This window comes from Mustela putorius, unplaced genomic scaffold (genome assembly GCF_011764305.1).
Source record: "Mustela putorius furo isolate JIRA1106 unplaced genomic scaffold, ASM1176430v1.1 tig00003934_pilon_pilon_pilon, whole genome shotgun sequence".
NCBI classification, from domain to species: Eukaryota; Metazoa; Chordata; class Mammalia; order Carnivora; family Mustelidae; genus Mustela; species Mustela putorius.
The window spans coordinates 7385-31361 of NW_025422079.1; the positions used below are offsets into that span (position 1 = coordinate 7385).

Sequence of the window (23977 nt, forward strand, 5' to 3'; positions counted from 1 at the left end):
AAAACATATCAACAAACATTAATAAATTTTGTAAAACTAATTGTCATGGCTCATATACAAAATGACCAACAGAGGGACCATCAGAAGGAAAGCATCAGTTATGTTTATTGTGAAATTTTTTATTCAAAATAAAGCAATGTGAGGGGAAGACATAATGAGAAAATTACCATTTTTTAAATGGTTAAACTTCTTACAAAATGGAATAGGTTTTATATTCTAAGTAGTATATTGAAAAGTAAAACATTGGGGCGCCTGGGTGGCTCAGTGGGATGGGCTGCTGCCTTCGGCTCGGGTCATGATCTCAGGGTCCTGGGATTGAGCCCCGCATCGGGCACTCTGCTCCGCAGGGAGCCTGCTTCCCTCTCTCTCTCTGTCTCTCTCTGCCTGCCTCTCTGCCTACTTGTGATCTCTGTCTGTCAAATAAATAAATAAAATCTCTAAAAAAGAAAAGAAAAGTAAAACATTAAAACATAAAATTTTAATTAAAAAATTATGTAATTTTAAAAAAAGGTTAAAAATAGCAGAACCATTTTTCTTATAACTGGAAAATACATTGTATATATATCTATCAAAAATAACTTGTCATGGGGGCGCCTGGGTGGCTCAGTGAGTTAAAGCCTCTGCCTTTGGCTCAGGTCATGATCCCAGGATCCTTGGATTGAGTCCCACATCGGGCTCTCAGCTTAGCAGGGAGCCTGCTTCCTCCTCTCTCTCTCTACCTGACTCTGCCTACTTGTGATCTCTGTCAAATAAATAAATAAAATCTTTTATAAAAAAGATTTTGAAAAATAACTTGTCATGTCTGGAATCAGGAGCATATGGAAAAAAATAATATCTGAGGACAATACTTCTGCCATGTTTTGTGCCTTGTTAATATTTTTAAACACTCAGGCAACTTTTAGCTTTATTGAAATACCTGCTAAGATACCAGCAGTGCCTTTTGGAGCCCTATGACTATAAAAATTAATTGCAAATATTCAAAATGTTTACTATGGTGTCACTAATTAGGGCCACCACCAAGTATGTTTCAGAAGTAAGCATAACTGTTACTCTTCCATAAGGCAAAAGGGCATATTTTCAGGAGTTCCATCTGCTGTACCAGGAGGTGAATCAAGTAATGATCTTTGTCTATAAAATAATTCACATTTCAATCTAACATTCCCCATTCCACATTATAATAATAAAAACTAGGAGGAGACTAAAACAAACAAACAACTACAACAACCAGCTTTTCCTTCAGTGGAAAAGTAAATATAACCTTATGAGTAGCCTGAAATTTATTTTTAAATATTTTTAAGATAAACGTTTTTGTTAGAAAACCATATATTTTATATTACTAAGAAATAATAGGCAAAGTTTTATTAACTTCTAAAAAGTCTAGTTACTTCTATTTATCTATTAACCTGTCTCTTTATGAAGTAGAACATGATCACACCTATTGTATCTACCCAAGTTTGTATGCTTTGGTTATTTTATGTTTGCTATTTCCTTGCTTAATTTTTACAATATTTGATACATAATAGTATCTTTAAGTCCATCTATGGTTTCACAGAATTTGTTTGAACTTCATAAAAATGTACCATACTTTTTGCAATGTCCTTGTTTTACTTCTCTATTAGCTTTCCAAGATTTATTCACTTTAGAGTGTGTAGCTATCATTTATTTGTATTCCTCCATAATGCTACGTTTACAAATTTGTATTCATCTGTACTTTTAAAAATATCTTAATTATATACCATTTCTCATCTCATGTAACACTCATGTTCCTTCTACACTTATCAGATATTATTTACCTGAAAACCACAACTCAGCAGCAATATAACACCATTTTTCAAAATTAAATGGCTTACCAGAATTCTTTAATTCTATCCTTTATTTGTATTAGATGACCCTTTATTCTGGTATTTGGCATTGTTCCTATGGAGGAAAGCTTATAAGTTGATATTCCATAAATAGAAGGATTTATTATGATTGATTAATTATTTTCATTTAGAATGCATAGAATATGGTTGATTTAATATTTCTTTCTTACTCTCTGCCTGCAACATAGTGCTATTTATGTAACATCCACTAAAATATTAAGTTAATTACCTAGACTTTAAACTGCATATTAATAGGAATAACATACAGAACTCTTCTCAGATTGGGACACCTGGGTGGCTCAGTCAGTTAAACGCCTGAGCCTTTAGCTCAGGTCATGATCTTAGGGTCCTGGGACTCAGTTCTGCAACAGATTCACTGCTGAGCCGGGAGTTTGCTTCTCCTTCACCCTGCTGCTCCCCCTGCTTGTGCTCTCTCTCACTCTCTCTCTTACAAATAAATAAAATTAAAAAAATAAATTCTTCTCAGATAGCTATTATAGAATATCGTCTTTGTATTCATCAAAGGAAAGTGCCATAAAATAATGAAATTCAGACTACTTCAAATTCATTTTTTAACCAGTAAGAAAGTACTGGAAACAAGCCAAAAATGTCTTCAATGAATTAAAGAAATAGATTGATTTTCAATATCTTAATGTTTCTAAAATAAATTGCAAGATTTTTATACTAGATATCAGTGTAAATATCCATTATACAAGGATATTCTAAATATAAACCCGAGAAAACTACTTGACATATATGATGACAAAAACGAGTTTGACAAAAGTCAGTTTGGGTAAAACTTACAACACCTACCACCTGAAACTCTTGTTCTATGATTTAATTATTTTAATTTACAAAAATACAAAAATAATATATCAGAGTAAGTCTATTGATAGCTTTGAAGGTATGCTCTGGTTGTGCACTGTTTTCTATTTAAAGGGGAATCCAATATGTGATGCTTATGGTGTGACTATATTAAAATTCAACAAGTTCAGAAGCATACGAGGAATAGAATAAAGACAAAAGATGACCCTTACTTATCCTAAAGTTAGACAATGGTATATATATGCTAGTTGGGGAGAGAATCCAGTCAGTAGATGGAGGATGTGGTAGTGGAAAAAAAAAGACACAACGTTTTGGTTGAAAGTTTAGCACTATATTTAACAAAGTGAAATTGTGTGTTAATAGCCTTGAATAAAATCCAAAAAATATTTTCAATTCATTGAAGATTATTTAGGAAAAACTTGAAAAATACAACTTGATAAGGATTCCAATAAAATATTCATAAGCAATACAAGTTACAGAATTTTTAGTATATTTTCCCTAAAAAGCCATTTGATTTAAATTAAAAAGAATTCTATTTACCTGCCACTTAAATAAGAGGAAAATATTTGGTTTTGTAATAAGTCAATAAAATAAATTAGCATATCTTTAGAAAACAGATATGCACACTAATTTAAAAATAATAGTGCTTAAGCTGTTCAGCAAACATTTGTAAAATTCCTTGCCATCAGCTAGCTCTGGAGTTCTGCTAGGTGAGTAAGGCCATGTATGTTACTGCTCAGAGTACTGATGCAAAGCAATTGTCCCCTTCACATCCATTTTTTGCTGTTGATATGTCATGCTATGTTGTTTAGAGATCCATAGATGGCCCTACATGAAGGCCTTTTTTTGTGTGTATATGGGTGACTGTGATTTAACTTTCAAATAAGATGGCTCCTGATTTACAGTGATTCAATTTATGATATATTTGGCAATGATGTGAAAGTGAAAGTGATTCAGTAGAAACTGTACTTTGAATTTTGAATTTGGGTCTTTATAAAAAGGGCCAGGGACATGTGGTATGGTGCCATCTTGTGATGCTGGGTAGCGGCAGTGAGCCACAGCTCCCAGTCAGCTAGAAGATTACAGGGGTGAACACCTGATATTCTTACAAGCATTCTATATATAACCATTCTTCTTTTTTTTAGTGTAATATTTCATAAATTGCATGTGATATTTGATACTTTGTTATAAAATAGGCTTTGCTTAAGATGATTTTGCCCTAATGCAGGCAAATGTAAGTGCTCTGAGTATGTTTAAATGAGCTTAAGGTAAACTATGATATTTGATAGTTTAGGTGTATTAAATGCATTTTCAATTTTTTATGTGTTTCTCTGTACATAGCCCCCTTGTAATCTGAGGAACATCTCTATATGTATATGTAGCCTTGGTATGGCTTACATATTATTGGCATGAAATATCTAGAACAGTACGTGTGCCATATAATTGTCTACAACATCAAACAAGTTTCTTGAAAACTTGTGCCAAGGGGTTATGTCTTTAAGGATTCTTATTTCAGAAGGGTTCTCTCAAACGTAAGATTTTTCAGAAGATAAGTGAAAATCTGACCAAACTAAACATTTTTCCATTTTCCCTAGTGAGCAAAGATAGCTAACATCTATCTGCCATTTTCAACACTGTACTCAACGATTGTAATTCTAATTTAAGAACAGATTATTTATATCAAAACCACATGTTGGCCTAATCTTATACAATATTCATCAATCTCACTCAGAGCCTTGGACACTTTTATTTGTTGAGTCTATATGGTACTACGGACATTCATCTTTTTTGACCTCATAGCTTCATGTATGTCTATACTTTTGAAAATACATGCATCATAGTTCCATTGTAAAATGTCTGGGTTATAAAATGTGCTGTGCTATCAAAATGGTAATAAGAACATACAAATGACCTGATGTAATGAACTGGACCAGATTGCCAGATATCACATTTCATAACAGAAAGATACAGTGGTAAGTTTTAAAATGGCCAGCTATACTTTGACTGAATTATAACTCATTTAACTTCTTTCTTTGTGTACAGTATTATACATTAGTCAGTATTATAGTAAATAAGTACTTTGGACAGATGTAAATATGCTGTAATAAAAAATGCTTTTCTTCTTTCTTTTAGTCCTTTTTACTTGTAAGAGTGGCCACAAATACCATGCCTCCCCCAAAATAATTTGCAATCCAAATTTATCTCTAAATGAATTTATTGCACAGAAAAAAAAAATATATATACACTTACAGTAGACATGTTCAAAAATAGTTACACAACAACAGGGCCCTAAATGTAAGCAGTATAGTTGTTTTGTTTTGTTTTGTTTTTTTTCTTTAAAAAAAAGAGGTTATGTGAAATATTGGAATTTTATTTCCAGGCCTAGTATTTCAAGACAGTTAACTACACTTACGGTGTCAACAGCCTCTTGTTGGCAGTGTGATTTTATTGTCTCCATGGACTAACAGCAAGAATTTACTATTGCTTCTTTCTTTTATGACACACACAGAAAAAAAAATTGACACATTTGCTCAAGACCAACCAGAATCATTTTAACCTATCAAAATTGATGGGGGGCCTTCACTGCCAAAGTCACTGCTGGCTTTTCACAATTCATTGCAGACAATCTGCTACTCCCATTATGATAAAGGAGAGAAGACTCATAATCAGGGAAAAAAGCTAGATTAATACTTGTAATTATCATTGAATTATTTAGCCTGCTATAGGATTATTATTATTAGTGTCATTTGATAATTTTCTCTCATTTTATTAAACACAAGTGTGAGTAATTACCCTACCTAATATTTCTTTGTATTGGCTGACTAGCTAGCAAACATTAATGAAAATATCCATTAGCCACACATATAAAATGCTGCATTATAATGCTGTTGAATCAGAACATACCACTACCTGATCTTGTAGCTCTTTGAGGATTTGCAAATCAATTAATTCTATGTTTATTGGATTCTTCCCATACCATTAGAAAATTTATAAAAAAAAAAAAGAAAATTTATAAGAGTCCATGAACATTATTAGTTTTACCATTTTAAACCAGCAATCACACTTTGATTTTTACAACAAAAGCAGAAAGATAAACACACACATTTGGATCAGTTTTCTGTTAGTCTGTCTGGTCTTCAAAATCCTATTCCTCAAGATAATGCACACCAAAATTCTGGATTAAACAAGAAATTAGATGGCACCTGAACACTTGGTTTAATATTCTCCAAAGGACTATGCAACTTATTTCTTACATTATGACATTGTTTTACAAAGATCCACACTTTTATAATGTTAGTATTTTTAATAATCAATAAAGTCAATTAATCATGATTAAAAATAAAACATAAAAATTTCTTTTTGCTTTTGCCCCCTCCATTTAGAACTTATTTATAGCCTGATAATTCAAAGGTCCCTATGTTTATGAAAATCTGGACAGAAATAGCTCTAAGATCCCATTCAGAACTTGATTTTAATCTAAGTCTTTTGGCTCCATTTATCCTGAGAGCAAAGAGTAGGACAAAGGATTTGGGCTCGATCCCAGGATCTTGACTGAGATCATGACCAGAGACAAAGGCAGATACATGTGCAAAATCCCTTTTTTTTGTGGGAAACAATACTTTACAAGAGATGTTTGAAAAAGTACTGGGGAATCAACTTTAAGCGGAGATACAAAAATTCAATTGACTTTTGAAAAGCTACAGGGATCCAAATGATGGGAATCCCACCCGTTTAGGTTGTGGACCACAGAGTATTCTCTGTAATATCTTATTTTCTTCCATGTCTACTAACTCCAGTCCAAGTTCACTGATCTCTTTTTAGATAGTGCAACACATGGCAAAGAATACCAAACAAGTGCCCAATATTCTACATTTATTACATCATTTCTTACATATAGAAGTGTGTTATCAAGGCTGGTTCTGTGAACGAACCTAGTTATGCTAAAGTGTGTTTTGTTCTCCAAGAAATTAAATGCATGATTATCACACAATTATAAAATACTTGTGTCAAGAATTTTTATTCAAAAATCAATAAGAGAAGCATATATTAAAACTAGTTCACATGGTTATTTGGGATATAAGCAGAGTTGTGCAGCAGAGGTGCTCTGGGCCCATAATTTGGGTTATAGAATTTATGTTTTCTAATGAAAAATCACTAACTTGCATTATTGTTAACAAGAATCTTGTGCATTACCATCAGTTTTCTACATTATAACCTCTTGCTCTACAGTTTGTAAATAACTTTGTCAATAGCAAGCTAATAAACAGGGTGACTCCAATGGATTGAGATAATCTCCAGAGTTTCTGCTACATAATGCCCAGGACTCCATTGAAAGGACACCTAAGAATTTATTTTGCCCAAAAATTTGATCATTTTTTTCACTGTCCTTACCTATTTTCCAAACCTAGTCCTTTTGCTTCACCTTTCAGTCTACGGACAACCCTGTATCTGACTGACTTGTTAATTCTGGGAATGTCTTGCAGATTAATTTGCTTGCCAGAGGTGGTTCCTCTAATTGATGTCTAAGAACCCTAATTAGTTAAGAAAACATTTTTTTAACATTTTCATTGCTATTTATTATTACTATTATTATTGCTAATATCTCTATTATAAATAATTCACAAGGGCATCTTTCTGACCAAAGACAAAGTGCTGGCTACTAGTAGAAAAAGTAAATTTGACTCTGTCAGTGAAAGTGGTAAAGGGATTTGAGAAAATAAGGCAAATCACTGGAATTATGTGTTAAAACTTTAAATATTATAGACACATTTACTTAATTTCTAATAGTGTTGTTGCTTATAATTAAATAAGATGTTTTCCATGAACCACGCATTACAGCAAATATATTGTTTATACAGATTAAATTTTCATCAAAAGGGACGCCTGGGTGGCTCAGTTGGTTAAGCAGCTCCCTTTGGCTCAGGTCATGATCCCAGGGTCCTGGGATTGAGTCCCGCATTGAGCTCCTTGCTCGGCCGGAAGCCTGCTTCTCTCTCTGCCTCTGCCTGCCATTCTGTCTGCCTGTGCTTGCTCTCTCGCCCACTCTCTCTGATAAAGAAATAAAATCTTCAAATAAATAAATAAATTTTCATCAAAAAATTGTAAGTGTATTTTATTGTAGGATCATGATCAGCATTTTGCAGATGAGAAAAGTGAAATTTAGAAAAGTATGTCTCTTCAAATCCCTCATACAATATCTGGCCTAGATAGAAGGATATACTATCACAGTTGAGGAAGATAATTGAGATTACTTAAAATGATAAACTTTACTGTATAGGGTTTTTTAAAAGTTTGTCACAGATTCAGAATCTTTTAAAATATATATCTATTTTGTGTAAAGAGAATGCACTGAGAAGTAAAAAGAAAGTGATATATCAGTGCTACCAACTAATGGCTATAATATCATCACCTTATTTATGAACAATGAAACAGTGTGCAATATTTAAATAAATTTAAATAAATTCCTATTTATTTTATATATTTATAAATTTAAATAAATTCCTATTTATTTATTATTAAAGAAATTCCTCTAACAAACAGTATGTTTGGAAGGTTGCTAGCAGGAAAGTGTTGTACTACATGGAAGTAATCAGAAAATGTGATCTAAAATCCTGCTTTCAAGGGCACCTGTGTGGCTCAATGGGTTAAAATTCTGCTTTCAAGAAGCTATAACAGTAAGTACTGAGCATTAGCTATTATATGCTATGGATGAATAACTGAAATCTACATTTGAAACTAATGGTACACTATATGTTAACTAATTGAATTTTAAAAAGTTAATTAAAAAAACACTATTTCATAAAACAATATTCCCAACAGGCTCTTTTGCTTTAAAATACTCATTTTGTAATGAGAGTCTTTACTTTTGTCTAGCCAATTCTTACATCACTGTTTATCCCTTCCCTGCTTTATCCCTTCCCAGTATCAATAAAGGCTCACTTGGGTTACCTAGAAGCCATGAGAAAGCTTGTAATAGATCTGGCTGGTTTTCACCAGCAATTTGACCACCATGTGCACAGGGAAGTCTATTGATAAAGGCTTTATTGCAATAAGTTGCAAATACATGGATGATTTTGAATTCTCTTTCTTGAGGTCTTGTTTCATGATAATGAATTTAGGGTGGCTTATTGGAATGGATGTTATTAACATATCTTCATAGTTATAAGTACATGGAATTGTAAAATAGATTAATGAATGTGGCATTACTGACAACTGTCCTCATTTTGAAATCAAATTAGAGTGTACTAAGATGAGGAAGCAAAGCAGATTTGGGATTATGAGTGAACTTATTTAAAAAAGTCTTAGGGGAATGATCAGACTATTGGGTAATTCAGTAGAAAAATGTCAACTGATGGAGATTCTGTGTTCCCTGATTTCAGAGAGAAGTTAAGATAAATAAGTAACACGAGGAGACTAGGAAGCCAAACATAAGTGATAATTTTGTGCCAGGGTGTGTATACATCTGTTTATCTTCTTGCTTTATCACTAAGGTTGCTCCTAGAGGAGAGTTTAAATATGTGTTGGAGCTAATCTCTGTGGATTACACAAGAAACCACATCCTACAGCTCTCCCTGAAACACCCCTTATGATTTCAATGTAATTTGGTTTTTGCATTTTTAGAAGTAACAAAATACTTTGCCAACTCATCTACTTTATTACCACCACAATGAGTCAGCTGACTCCACATTTTAACACAGTGACAGTCACAGAGGAATGGAGAAATGCATAGAGTTATCAATATATGTGCTTTTAAGAAGTATGACAGGGTAGCAGCTATTTCCAGGAACCAAAACATGGGTCAGCAGCTGTGCAGGAAAAGTGATGGAATAAATGACTCATTTCAGAGGAGTTCTATAACATATTAGTTCTATAATGTATCTTCAGCACCCAATTACCCGCTTTGCTCTAAAGATAAGGATTTACAGTTAAGGTCCCATTTATGATTTGACTGGTAGGGTCTGAATCATGTTTACTACTGTTATGACTATTACTTGAAACCTATAGTAGTACTTGGGATGTGTGTTGTGTATTCCGTGAACATGTGCTATTCTTAGATTAGATAATTTCTGTCTCGAACCCCTGTTAATTTGTTTGTTTTTGTTTATTTGATAGTGGTTTCAGTAAATGGATATATCTGAAAAATTGCAAGCCACTATTAAAATAAGTTATTATTATATATAGCATGGAATTGCACATTCCTCCTTTGAATCCGACAGAGCTTCACCATATCCTTAACAATTTGGGAAAAACATGCTATTATTTTTCTTTATAAAATTTCTCCTGTTAGGCTGTGATGGTTATCATCAGCAATAACTCCTCTGAAGGCTTTTTCAAAAGAGTTGAAAAAATTGGAAAGGTGTGAATGAAGCTGTTTGCTGAATATAAAGAAAAGAGCACTGAAGTACAATTCACACTCTTACTTCTCCTTCTATGCTTTCAGATGTTTGACATTTGAAAATTTTGCTTCTAGAAGAGATGCCCTATATAATTCTTACTTTAAGGAGCAAGTTGCTTTTATAATTTTTTTATTATTCTACCATTCAAGTGTTTCCATTTAAATTAAATTCAATACCATTAAAAAAAATCAAAAGTGCAGCCAGTATTCAATTTCTGGGCTAAATAATTTTAGAAAGCTTTGTGTTATTGAACCTACAGGGTTTTTCTGTAGTTTTAACTCTTTCTTTCTGTGATTTTTCCCATTAGTCACGTAAGTGACTGCAATATAACTGACATTGAGGATAAAGAAGGACTGAATAAAACAATCCTTGGCCTCATGAAGTTGAGAATCTAGCACGGGCGTCAAACAATTTAATCATTCAGAGACAATTTATTGAGTGCCTGGCCTAAGATGAGCACAACAAAACCCCAGCCCACAGGAATCATTTTAATGGGAGAGATAGATAATAGGTAAGCCAACTTAAAAAAAAAAAATCGTGGGCGCCTGGGTAGCTCAGTGGGTTAAGCCGCTGCCTTTGGCTCAGTTCATGATCTCAGGTCCTGGGATCGAGTCCCGCATCGGTCTCTCTGCTCAGCAGAGAGCCTGCTTCCTTCTCTCTCTCTCTGCCTGCCTCTCCATCTACTCGTGATTTCTCTCTGTCAAATAAATAAATAAAATCTTTAAAAAAAATCGTACTGGTTTTTCTTTAATAGTGATGCATATTTGAACTAACTAAGCACATTTTAAAAAGAGCAGTGATTGAGAAGAGGTTTTTTAACTGAGTGGTCCGAAAGGGCCTCCCTGAAAAAGTCTGTTTTGAACAGATTTCTGAATAATATCAGCTAAGAAGGTGCGTAAAAATCTCAGGGATGGGTGATTTTTCCAGTCAAAAAACTGTAAAGGCTCCAAAGTCACAATAGAGCTATAAGTTTCTCTAATCAAGTAACTTCTGACAAAGAATGAGAAGAAATAACTAACACAGGTTTGAAAGAAAAGGGACAGACTTTGTATGGAATTCATATTTAATTAAAGCTCTAAAGGACAAAAATACAATAGAGCAAAATTCTGGTCACGCTGATATACCTGATGAAAGTTCATAAACAAGGTGTGGGTAGCAAAGAGTGTGTGGGAATGTTGGTAAGAACAGTGGGGAAGAGTCATCCCTGAACATGTTCTTAAGTGAAGCAATTCTTGTGTTGTTTTAAAGGGTAAATTGGAGTTTGCCTAAGTGATTAGAGAAGGATGCCTCAGCTTATGGAAGTTCAAAGCCATAAAGATGTGATAAACTACTGCAGATATTTTCATGTATATTTGTTGTTGTTTCTAGTAATGGTGATCTAAAAAATCCTACTTAAGACAACTAAAAATCCAGACCAAATAGCATTTAAAATGAAAAACATCAGAATGATTATAAAAATTATGTGTGGGAGGGGCGCCTGGGTTGCTCAGTGGGTTAAGCCGCTGCCTTTGGCTCAGGTCATGATCTCAGGGTCCTGGATCGAGTCCTGCATGGGGCTCTCTGCTCAGCAGGGAGCCTGCTTCCTCCTCTCTCTCTCTCTGCCTGCCTCTCCGACTACTTGTGATTTCTCTCTGTCAAATAAATAAATAAAATCTTAAAAAACAATTAAGCGTGGGATATACTGGGCCAAAATACGAAATACAATGAGAGCCTAGTGATATATGCCCTGAAGCCATTTTAGCTATGAGAGAATTTGAAACTGCTAAACACACTGAGCTGTGTTGTTAATAGACTCTTGATACTAGAGAAACAAAATTCAAAATCCAGCAGCAATCAAATTTGGGGACTTTGGAACAATCCAAATTTAAGTTGAGATGCCCAAAGCACAAGGATAAGCAGAAATAAGACTATAGCCTACCTTGCCTTCTGTGTAAACTGAGAAAGTCAATCACTGAATTTGGAGTATGATTGTCTTGTAGAGTCTCAGATATAAGAGAAAATCCTGCTAAGGAGGACCATACCATTATTATAGCTCTTAATTATCCCTACTCAATAAGAGTTTCAAATATAATGTCTTGAACATAGCAAAATGTAACAGAGCACACAAAGAAAAACCATTAACAAGATTTGATAGACAAAATGGGATTAAGTATGATGTTAAAATGATCAATAAAGATTGTAAAATGGCTTGATTACTCTGCTCAAAGAAATGAGAGGGGAAGCAAATTGAACAAAAACCTGAAACTAAAAATGATATTGAGAAAGGTTTTATAAATGAACCAAATGGATACTCTAGAACTTTAAAGATATGACAGCTTATTTAAGATACCACAGGGGTGCCTGGGTGGCTCACTTAATTAAACCTCCAATTCTTTTTCCTTTTTTTTTAACACCTTAATTTTATTTTATTTCTTTCATTTTGGCTCAGGTCATGATGTCAGGGTTGTGAAATAGAGCCCAGTGTTGGGCTCTGTGCTGACCCTGGAGCCTGCTTAAGATTCTTTTCCCTTGTTTTTCTATCCCTCCCTCCGCTCTCATTTGCTCGCTCTCTCTTGCTTGCAAATAAATAGCTAGATAGATAATAGACAAAGCAAAATAAAAGCAGATTATGAAAATAAATATAAAGATTTTGAAATGAAAACAAGTTCAAAATAAAATAGAGAAGACCCACACAGCTAAAAGTTCATTCAGAAAATCTACTATTAAAGAAGTCAGTATGACACAATGTTAAGATATCAAAAGGTTTGAGCATGTACATTACAGAAAGGGTAATCCAAATGGCCACTCATATATAAAAACTGTTTTATCTTTATTATGAATCTGGAATTAAATTAAATTAAATATTTTGTATATATTTTGTATATTAACCCCTTGCTGGGTATATGGATTTCAAAAACTTTCTCCCATTCTGTAGGTTTTCATTTTGTTGATTGTTTCTTTTGATGTACAGAAGCTTTTTAACTTGATGTAGTCTCATCTCATTGATTTTTGTTTTTGTTGTTTGTATTTTTTATGTTAAATCCAAGAAAGCATTGCCCAGAATACTGCCAGACTATTTTCTCTTGGAAGCTTTATGGCGCCAGGTCTTACTATTATAATTTTTTCTGAATTTTGCTAATTTTGATAGTTTTTCTGGATTGGAGTACTCTCAGTCTTAATTCTTTTGAATTATTTCCAGGGCATGTAGTTCCACTAATGATTGGATCCAGGAAGAGCTGAGTATATTCCATCTAGTCTTGGATCAAACACCTAAGACAAAACAGTACTCATCCTGATCATTGTAGATCTTCCACAGGTCTGCTTTATCTTAGTTGATGATTTCCACCACACATTTCTATATACTATTGTACATGGATTATTAAGAAGATCAAAACAACAAAATTATATAATTATATGACTTGTTACAAAAAATAACTTGCCTAAATTCAATGACATAAGATTCAAGTCTGGGATATTATGGCAGATCTAAAAAACTTAGGCCTGTATGTATATATTTATGCAAGTCTTTTTTTTAAATAAACATATATTTTTATCCCCAGGGGTACAGGTCTGTGAATCACCAGGTTTACACACTTCACAGCACTCACCAAAGCACATACCCTCCCCAATGTCCATAATCCCACCCCCTTCTCCCAAACCCCCTCCCCCCAGCAACCCTCAGTTTGTTTTGTGAGATTAAGAGTCACTTATGTTTTGTCTCCCTCCCAATACCATCTTGTTTCATTTATTCTTCTCATACACACTTAAGCCCCCATGTTGCATCACCACTTCCTCATATCAGGGAGATCATATGATGGTTGTCTTTCTCTTGCTTCACTTATTTCGCTAAGCATGATACGCTCTACTTCCATCCATGTTGTCGCAAATGGCAAGATTTCATTTCTTTTGATGGCTGCATAGTATTCCATTGTGTATATATACCACATCTTCTTGATCCATTCATCTGTTGATGGACATCTAGGTTCTTTCCATAGTTTGGCTATTGTGACATTGCTGCTATAAACATTCGGGTGCACGTGCCCCTTTGGATCACGTTTGTATCTTTAGGGTAAATACCCAATAGTGCAATTGCTGGGTCATAGGGCAGTTCTATTTTCAACATTTTGAGGAACCTCCATGCTGTTTTCCAGAGTGGCTGCACCAGCTTGCATTCCCACCAACAGTGTAGGAGGGTTCCCCTTTCTCTGCATCCTCGCCAGCATCTGTCATTTCCTGACTTGTTGATTTTAGCCATTCTGACTGGTGTGAGGTGATATCTCCTTGTGGTTTTGATTTGTATTTCCCTGATGCCGAATGATATGGAGCACTTTTTCATGTGTCTGTTGGCCATCTGGATGTCTTCTTTGCAGAAATGTCTGTTCATGCCCTCTGCCCATTTCTTGATTGGATTATTCGTTCTTTGCGTGTTGAGTTTGCTAAGTTCTTTATAGATTCTGGACACTAGTCCTTTATCTGATATGTCATTGGCAAATATCTTCTCCCATTCTGTCAGTTGTCTTTTGATTTTGTTAACTGTTTCCTTTGCTGTGCAAAAGCTTTTGATCTTGATGAAATCCCAATAGTTCATTTTTTTCCCTTGCTTCCCTTGCCTTTGGCATTCTTCCTAGGAAGATGTTGCTGCGGCTGAGGTCAAAGAGGTTGCTGCCTGTGTTCCCCTCAAGGATTTTGATGGATTCCTTTTGCACATTGAGGTCCTTCATCCATTTTGAGTCTATTTTTGTGTGTGGTGTAAGGAAATGGTCCAATTTCATTTTTCTGCATGTGGCTGTCCAATTTTCCCAGCACCATTTATTGAAGAGGCTGTCTTTTTTCCATTGCACATTCTTTCCTGCTTTGTTGAAGATTAGTTGACCATAGAGTTGACGGTCTATTTCTGGGCTCTCTATTCTGTTCCATTGATCTATATAATGAACTTATACAACTTAGTAATACACACACACACACTCACACACACACAATCTGATCAAAAAATGGGCAGAAGACCTAAACAGACCTTTTTTTTCCCTAAGAAGACATCCAACATCCAAACACCAACCAGGGACATGACTTTTCATGTCATGTCAACATACTAATCATCAGGGAAATGGAAATCAAAGCCACAATTATATATTGTTTCACACCTTTTAGAATGGTTAGCATCAACAAGAGATAAATTTATTCAGATAAGGGAACACTGTGTCCTGTGGGTGGAATTGTAAATTTGTAAAGCCATTATAGAAAACAGTATGCAATTTCCTAAAAACATTAAAACAGAATAGTGAATTAATGTATGCATTCCCATGTTCATTGTAGTATTATTCACAAAAGCCATTAGTGTCCATCAGTTAAAAAAAATTAAATTAAAAATAAATTAAAACCTAAAATGACATACTATTACACACTTACCATATTGGGCAACAGTAAAATTGTCTTGCAAGAATGTGAAAGAATGAAAGTGCCCATAATAAAAACATTTGAGGTAATTTGGACAATATTCAGAAAACTTAAAAATAAAAATAAAAATTTAGTCCATTCCTAGAAATACAACATGGAACTAAATGAATATTTTCACCAGGATATGCAACCAGATGATTATAGCTATTTCATTCATAATGGCAGGTCAGTAGTGGTCTATTTGCACAATGTTACATTAAATAAGAGAGAATATTAACAAACTGGGAGGTGGGGGCTAGGTTGTTATCATGAACAGATCTTCTATGGTGCTGATTATGTTCTATTTCTCAAAATCTTTAAGTTAAAAAAGTTTTCAAGTTTATATCTAGATAGATAGATGATAGATAGACAGATATCCCAGAAGCTGCAATGCGAGGCTAAGACCAGGCTTTAAAGGGATTTTCTATACTCTACTAAATACTTGAAACCATTCATTATATCATAGCTCAGTGTTCAAATCTCCATTTGTTTCCTCAGTTTCCTAATATTTATCTTAAGGTGACCTGATCTAGACTTTTGATCACCTTTGTCTAAATATTTCTATTTTAACAAAGTCCTTTTGAACACTGAGAGACTAAAACTTAGAAAAATACTCTGATTGTTATCTCACTAGAGTGGAAAATATATAGTTACCCATTAACTAATGATATCCATGTCTACATTAGATCCATGACATTTTTAATTTTTGGGAGCTTTTGGTTAAATGAATTTTTTAAGCTTCCTTTAAATGAAGCTTTAAGCCATCATCACATGAATAAAATTAAAAAACTAAATGAAAACAGGCCAAGTATTTACAGAGTAATAGAATGTGCAGTGGAAAGAGTACAATTCTGAATTCATAAAGCCTAAATTAGTGTGATGCATCTTTACTAGCCATGTAATCATAAACCAGTTATTTAAATGTGTTAGCCTCAGTTTCTTCACCCATGAAATGGTGATGATAATACTTATTATGCAGGGTTGTTGTGTGGATGTGATGAAGCATGGAGCATGAGAGTTTCATATTCCATGCTAAAATGATAGCTATTTTTTTACTTATAATAATTCTAATAATAGTAATTAAATTGTTCAAAATGGTAATATTCATTTCTATTGAGGCATTGTATTGACTATTCATACACATTTACCAAAATAAATTTCATTTTACTTTACCCCCTCTGAGGATATATATTTCCCTAATTCAATATGAATCTCATTATGAATAATAATTATCATAATAAATATGCTGATTTTTTTCTATTTATTTTTAGGGAGGTATCCTTTACTGTTGAACATAAAGAAACTTAAGCAAGTCTGTCTTATTCAAAATTTGCATGCTGCTTTCTTATGAAACAAGATTATAGAGTTGTATGAAATAAATTCATGCAGTTAAGATATTTATGTTTGGAAAACTGGGTGGTCAGTGAGTATTTCAAAAGAAGATTTTAAATTTAAACCTTAAAACTGAGCTCTTTCAGCATTATTTATAGACCATCCTTTATGCTTCATAAGTACTCCTTCATTGTAAACTAAATAATAGTTTTTGTCACAGTGTATATAACGAAAATGGATTTTATATTCTATTCTTTCAGAGTTAGTTGCAGTTTCTACTTCCTTACTTCCTTTTTTGAAAAATAGATTAATTCTGCAAAAAGTTTTTTCCAGCTTTATTGAAAAAAAAATCGACATATTATAATTTGTCAATTTAAGAAATGATTTCTTATAACATTGCAAAATTTTTTTTAAAGATTTTATTTATTTATTTGTAAGAGAGAGAGAGAGTGAGAGCAAGCACAGGCAGACAGAGTGGAAGGCAGAGTCAGAGGGAGAAGCAGGCTCCCTGCGGAGCAAGGAACCCGATGTGGGACTCGATCCCAGGACGCTGGGATCATGACCTGAGCCGAAGGCAGCTGCTTAACCAACTGAGCCACCCAGGCGTCCCTAACATTGCAAAATTTTAACATTGTGTAAATTTTGTACAATTTGATAAATTGGTATACATCTTTATTGCAATACAATCTACATAAAAATGTTAATACATCTACTATCTCGTATAGTTGCCACTGTTTTTTATGCATGTATTATAAGGAATTTTAAGATCTACTCTCTTAGCAACTTTTATGTATATAGTATAGTAGAGATAAACTTCAGAGGTCTTGTGGGTTTTGTTCCAGACTGCCTCAATAAAGTGATTATCTCAATAAACTAAGTCAAATTATTATTTTTTTTGGTTTCCCAGCGCATATAAAAAATTATGTTTCCCAGTGCATATAAAAATAAGCACTATACTGTACTGTACAAAAGCATTATGTTTTTAAAGAAAAACAATGTATATACCTTAAGTAAACTAGTTCTGAGTTTTCAGTGGGTCATAATTACTGATCACAGATCACCATAACAAATACAATAATAATGAAAAAACTTGAAATATTGCAGGAATTACCAACATGTGACAGAGAGACACAAAATGAACAAATGTTAGAAAAATGGTGGCAGCAGACCTCTTTTATACAACATTGCTATAAACTTTCAACTTGTAAGAATGTGATATATGCAAAGTTTAATAAAGGGACGCTCAATAAAAAAAAGTATGTATATTTTATTAACTATGATCATCATGCTGTACATTAGATCCCCAGATCTTTTTCATATTATCGTTGGAATTTTGCACCCTTTGACCACCATACTCCACCCCAAGTTCACCCCTTGTCAACTCAACTCTAAGTTTCCATTAGTTTGCCTTTTCCTCAGATTCTGTTAATATTTAAAAAATATATAAAATCTTTGAAATATTTCACTTAGTATAATACCTTCAAGATCCATCCATGCTGTTGTAAATGGCAGTATTTCGTAATTTTTCATGTTTAAGTAGTATTCCATAGTATATATTTACCATACTTATTTTATTCATTCATCCATTAATGGGTACTGAAGTTATTTCCATCTCTTCCTTAGAGTTAATAATTTTATAATAAACATAAGAGTGCAGATATGTCTTTGAACAGTGACTTCGTTTCCTTTAGATATATACCTAGAAGTGGGATTACTGAATCATATGGTAATTTTACTTTTAATAATATGAATAATCTCCATACTGTTTTCGATACAAATTTATATCCCTATCACAGTGCATAAGTTCCCCATTTTCTCCAATATTTACCAAAATTTGCTAGTTTCAATTTTTTGGTAGTATATATTCTAATAGGTAGTAATATCTTGCTGTGTTTTTCAGAGGTAAACAACAACAACAACAACATAATGACTTTGCCCTGAGTTTTTTACGTTGAGCACTTTTTAATGCTCCTGTTGGTCATTTATATAACTTTTTTGAAAAAAAAGTCTATTGAGATCCTTTGCTATTTTTTTAATTATATATTTTTTTCTATTTGTATCTGTTGGTTATTAACCTCTTTTCAGATATAAGATTTGTAAGTATTTTCTTACATTCTGTGGATTGTGTTTTCGTTCTCTCTCTCTTTTTTTTGGCAATGCAGAAACTTTAGTTTGATGTAATACCATTTATTTATTTTTGGTTTTTTTGCTTGTGTTTTTGGTCTGGTATCCAAAAAACTTTTGGCAAGACCAATGTCAAGGAGAATTTTTCCTATGCTTTCCTTTAGGAAATTTAGTTTCATGCATCACCTTTAAGTCTTTAATCTATTTCAAGTTAAGACTTATGAGTGATATAAGGTTCCAGTTTCATACTGTTTATGTGACAGTTTTAAATATCATTTATTGAACAGACTATCTTTACCCATTACATATGTTGGCCCCAGTCAAATATTAGGTGACTGTATGAAAGGATTTATTTCTGGACTCTCAATTCTGTTCTACTTGTTTATTGGTCTGTTTTTATGCCAGTATACTTTATTGTTTGGAGCATGAGGGCTTTGTAGTATAGTTTCAAATCAAGAAGTGTAATTTCTCTTCATTCTTTCTCAGAACTGCTTTGATTATTTGTTGTCTTTTATGGTCTCATATAAATTTTAGGATTCTTTACTTACTTCTGTAAAAAAATAATATAGGTATTTTTATAAGTTTTTTAATTTATTTATTTGACAGAGAGAGATGACAAGCAGGCAGAGAGGCAGGCAGAGAGAGAAGAGGAAGCAGGCTTCCTGCTGAGCAGAGAGCCTGATTTGGGGCTCGATCGCAGGACCCTGGGATCATGACCTGAGCCGAAGGCAGCGGCTTAACAAACTGAGCAACCCAGGCGCCCCTAACTTTGGATTTTTGATAGGAATTAGATTTACAGATGGTTTTCGGTAGTATGGACATTTTAACAATGTTAATTCTACTATTCATAAATATGTGCTATCTTTCCATTTGTGTATCCTTCAATTTCTTTATCAATGTCAGAGTTTATGGAGTACATCTTCTTAGTTAAATCTATTCCTAAGTATTTTTTTTATTTTTGCTGCTATTGTGAATTAGATTGTTTTCTTTATTTTTTCAGATAGTTCATCATTAGAGTGTTAAAATGCTCCTGTCTTGTGCTTACATTGGCAGCACATATACTAAAATTGTAATGATGCAGAGAAGATTAGCATGATCACTGAACAAGGATGACATGAAAAACTGGGAAGCATTCCATATTAAAAAAAAATGAAACAAAACAAAATTCTTGTCTTTTATGTATTGATCTTGTATTTGGCAGCTTTACTAAATTTGTTTATTCAAATTTTTTGTGAAGTTTTTAGGATTTTTTAACATGTAAGTTCATGTTATTCAAAATAAGAAAATTTTACTTCTTCTTTTTTTTTTTTTTGGTCTCTTATTTCTTTGTGTTCCTTGTTTCTCTGGCTAGGACATCCAGTACTATGTCAAATGAGAGTAGTGAAAGTGGACACACTTGTCTTTTTTCTGATCTTTAAGAGGAAAACTTTCAAACGTTTTTGATTGAAAATGAGATTAGCTCTGGGCTTGCAATATGTGTTTTTTCTTTAATGGATTTTTTACTTATTTTTTAAAATTTTTTATAAACATATAATGTGTTTTTATCCCTAGGGGTACAGGTCTGTGAATCACCAGGTTTACACATTTCACAGCACTCACCATCACTCACATAGCACCTGCCCTCCCCAATGTCCATACCCCCACCATCCTCTCCCAACACACCTCCTCCCCAACAACCCTCAGTCTGTTTTGTGAGATTCAGTCTTTTATGGTTTGTCTCCCTCCCAATCCCATCTTCCTTTATTTTTCTTTTCATACGCCCGAAAACGCCTATGTTGCATCTCCACTTCATCATATCAGGGAGATCATATGATAGTTGTCTTTCTCAGATTGATTTATTTCACCAAGCATAATACCCTCTAGTTCCATCCACGTCATCACAAATAGCAGGATTTCATTTCTTTGGATGGCTGCATAGTATTTCATTGTATATATACCAAATCTTATTTATTGATTCACCTGTTGAAGGACATTTAGGTTCTTTCCATAGTTTAACTATTGTGGACATTGCTGCTATAAACATTTGGGTGGATGTGCCCCTTCAGAATGCCACGTTTGTATCTGTAGGGTATATACCCAATACTACAAGCACTGGGTCATAGGGTAGTTGTATTTTCAGCTTTTTGAGGCAGCTCCACGCTGTTTTTCAGAGTGGTTGCACCAGCTTGCATTCCCACGTACAGTGTAGGAGGGTTGCCCTTTCTCCACATTCTCGCCAGCATCTGTCATTGACTGACTTGTTCATGTTAGCTATTCTGAAAGGTATGAGGTGGTATCATTCTGGTTTTGATTTGTATTTTGTATTTTGATTTGTATTTCCCTGATGCCGAGTGATGTGGAACATTTTTTCATGTGTCTGTTGGCCATTTGGATGTATTCTTTGCAGAAATGTCTGTTCATGTCCTTTGCCCATTTCTTCATTAGATTATTTGTTCTTTATAGCTCTTTATAGATTTAGCTCTTTATAGATATAGCTCTTTATAAGCTCTTTATAGATTTTGGATACTGGCCCTTTATCTGGTATGTCATTTGCAAATATCTTCTCCCAGATAACTTCTGACAGTCATCTTTTGGCTTTGTTAACTGTTTCCTTTGCTGTGCAAAAGCTTTTTGATCTGATGATATCCCAATAGTTCATTCTTGACCTTGCTTCCCTTGCCTTTGGCGATGTTCCTAGGAAATAGTTGCTGCTGCTGAGGCCAAAGAGGATGCTACCTGTTCTCTCCTCAAGGATTTTGATGCATTTCCTTCTCACATTATGGTTCTTCATCCATTTCCAGTCCATTTTCATGTATGGTGTAAGGAAATGGTCCAATTTCATTTTTCTGCATGTGGCTGTTCAATTTTCCCGCCCCCAAGGCCAGGAGCTCCTCCTTTACTCCGGGGGCGGGGTGCTGTGGCTTCCCCACACTTGCTCCTGGGGAGCGCAGTGACAGACATGTGCAACCACGCTTCTCTCTCAGGCAGAGAGGATGCTAGGATAAAGAGTATTTCGCTCCATGCAGGTATCTTCCACAGTGCTATGGAGACTAGCTCAGGCAAGCAGAAGCAGCATCCTCAAACCCAACTCTGATTTCCCAACGAATGCTGTGCTTTCTGAGGGGATATCTCCAGGCAAAGAAGCCTTAGCTGTATGAGGGTTTCACCCACCCCGAGATTGGGCTGAGGCAAGCAGGAGCTGCCCGCAAAACATTTCACAGTGAATGGTATGCTTTCGCAGAGGCATTGGCTTGGAGCGAACAGCACTACGCCGCTGCTTCCTCAGAAAGGCTTCAGTCGCATCAGGGAAGAGGAGCTGCGGGAGAGCTGGTGCCTCTTGGGCCTTGTTTTCCCGGGATCCATGTTCGCATCCTGGGTTCACCCTGCCAGGCCGAACTAAGCAGACACAGCCACAACCCTGCAGTAGAGTCGTAGCCCAGGATGGCACTCTATGCACACTACCATCTCCTGGTGTAGGCATCGCTTGGCCTTTTAACTGGTGGTCAGGCGGACTCACGGACTAGACTAGTGCTTTCCCCACAGGAAAGGAGAGGCGACAGGATCCCTGCACACCGCCAGTGCACTGAATAGGGAGCTTTGGGAGACTGTCCACACTCCTTCCCCTTAAACCCCGTGCCTCCACCAAGCTTCCACATCCTGGAGGAAGATAGCATCTGATGGCCAGTCCTTCTGGGAGATGTTTCTCGAGTTCAGGGTAGGCGCCTGCTGTGGCAAACCCTTGTCTCCACCACGGATGTTGTGGCCAAGGAGCTGCTGACTCCTTTGGCCCAAAGGCTCAGGACAGGCATGCTTTCTGCCCAGACTCCTTCCTCAGAGTGGAGCCCTTTCCCCTGCCCTAATCTTGTCCTCGTGTCTCCTTAGCAGCCAGGCTTCCGTCGCTCTGCAGTGACAGACGTGTCCCTTTCCTTAAGGCTCTTTCCACAGGCGCCACCGCGCTTCTCTCTCAGACAGAGGTGATGCCCAGGCAAAGAGGCTTTCGCTGTATGCGGTGTTTATCCCACCGCGAGACTGGGCTCAGGCAAGCAGCAGCCCGCAGAGAATTACTCAGCGCATGCTGTGCTTTCACAGAAGCTTTGGCTTGGAGCCACCAGCACTTCGCCGCTGATTCCTCAACGAGGCTTTAGTCGCGTCAGGGAAGAAGAGCTGCGGGAGAGCTGGTGCCTCTTGGGCCTTGCTTTCCTGGGCTCCATGTTCGCGTCCTGGGTTCACCCTGCCAGGCCGAACTAAGCAGACACAGCCACAACCGTGCAGTAGCTTGCGTAGCTAAGGAGGGCACTCTATGCACACTACCAACTCCCGGTGTAGGAATCGCTTGGCCTTTTACCCTGCCACATCTTGGTGGAAGACGGCATCTGACTGCCCGTTTCTCCATGGGGTTGTTTTTGCGAATTACGGGTTTGGCACCTGGTGGCAAGCCCAAGTCTGCCCTTGGGACAGGTGGCAAGGAGATGCTGTCCCCTTGTGAGCAGAGGCACAGTACAGGCCTGCTTTCTGCCCAGACTCCTTCCTCAGAGTGGAGCACGTGCCCCTGCCCTAATCGTCCCCTCTGTCTCCTTAGCAGCCAGGCTACCATCTCTGCGCACAGGGAGCGGGTGACACTTGTCTTGCCACCGGCCTGCTGTTCATGCCACGGCAGGCTATCCTGCTTACCGAGCGTTTCCCGACCCCAAGGCCAACGGCTCCTTCTCTTCCCCGGAGGCGGCGTGCTGCGTCTTCCCCACACTTGCTCCTGGGGAGAGCGGTGACAGACGTGTGCAGCCATGCCTCTCTCTTAGGCAGAGGGGATGCTAGGGCAAAGAGTATTTCGCTCCATGCGGGTATCTTCCACCGTGCTGCGGAGACGAGCTCACGCAAGCCGCAGCAGCATCCCCAAACCCAACTCTGATTTCGCAACAAATGATGTGCTCTCCCAGGGGAGTTGCCCAGGCAAAGAGGCTTTCGCTGTATGCGGGGTTTCTCCCACCTTGAGACTGGCCTCAGGCAAGCAGCAGCAGCCCTGCAGAACATTTCTCAGGAATGATGTGC

The 23977-nt window shown here is 35.9% G+C and overlaps 1 non-coding gene across 1 annotated transcript; it reads left to right on the forward strand.

Moving 5' to 3' along the window:
• Positions 1-19989: 19989 nt before the first annotated feature.
• LOC123388990 lies at positions 19990-20096 on the forward strand. The gene has a single exon (XR_006603509.1). It is a non-coding gene; the product is annotated as a U6 spliceosomal RNA (small nuclear RNA).
• The last annotated feature ends 3881 nt before the right edge of the window (positions 20097-23977 follow it).